Below are 1,280 nucleotides of genomic sequence, written 5' to 3' on the forward strand. Positions count from 1 at the left end.
TTATTTCGTATGATCTCTCTCTCTCTCTCTCTCTCTCTCTCTCCCTCCCTCCCTCCCTCTCTCTCTCTCTCTCTCTCTCTCTCTCTCTCTCTGTCCAAGATCAACTCAAATCGAACCACGCAGTTTGTAGCGCAGCCGACCACAAGGGTCCATGTCAGGGCTAATCACCTTTGAGGTGTTAACTCACTCAGTACGGCCAGTCCTCTCTTCTCCTCTGCACAGACCCCTCGGATGTCCAGTGGGTGTCTGAATGACCCAACCTTTAGCTTCCGTCGTCAGAATTGTGGTATTCTTTGTCAACATTCACCTCTTCAGTATAAGAGCCTTCCACGTGCAATATTTTGATGGTGGTAATTGGGGTGAAGCGCTGTTAACGTCGTCTCTTTCGCCGTTCGTGCGGAGAGAGTTAAAAGCGGTGGAAGGGCACAGGAAGTCACGTCATGGGATCAGTCAGAACAAAGCTCTACTGGTTCAGGGGGTCCTCACGTCCCTCAGCTCAAGTCATTTATGTGCGCGTGCAGGACGCGCACACGTGTGTGTGTGTGTGTGTGTGTGTGTGTGTGTGTGTGTGTGTGTGTGTGTGTGTGTGTGTGCACGCACGCAGGAACTCAGAACTCATTTAATTGTCGTAAAACCATCATAGGAATTATGGACACTATAAACTAAACACAACAAGCAAACAAAAAAGTAAAAGCAATAAGTTGTGAGCACATGCAGGATATTCCATAAGACATAGCTATGGACTGCGAACTTTAAAGCAGGTGTGTGTGTGTGTGTGTGTGTGTGTGTGTGTGTGTGTGTGTGTGTGTGTGTGTGTGTGTGTGTGAGAGAGAGAGAGCGAGAGAGAGAGAGAGAGAGAGAGCGTGTGTGTGTGTGTGTGTGTGTGTGTGTGTGTGTGTGTGTGTGTGTGTGTGTGTGTGTGCACGCACGCAGGAACTCAGAACTCATTTAATTGTCGTAAAACCATCATAGGAATTATGGACACTATAAACTAAACACAACAAGCAAACAAAAAAGTAAAAGAAATAAGTTGTGAGCACATGCAGGATATTCCATAAGACATAGCTATGGACTGCGAACTTTAAAGCAGGTGTGTGTGTGTGTGTGTGTGTGTGTGTGTGTGTGTGTGTGTGTGTGTGTGTGTGAGAGAGAGAGAGCGAGAGAGAGAGAGAGAGAGAGAGCGTGTGTGTGTGTGTGTGTGTGTGTGTGTGTGTGTGTGTGTGTGTGTGTGTGTGTGTGCACGCACGCAGGAACTCAGAACTCATTTAATTGTCGTAAAA

Source organism: Babylonia areolata, chromosome 27, assembly GCF_041734735.1.
Source record: "Babylonia areolata isolate BAREFJ2019XMU chromosome 27, ASM4173473v1, whole genome shotgun sequence".
Classification (NCBI taxonomy): domain Eukaryota; kingdom Metazoa; phylum Mollusca; class Gastropoda; order Neogastropoda; family Buccinidae; genus Babylonia; species Babylonia areolata.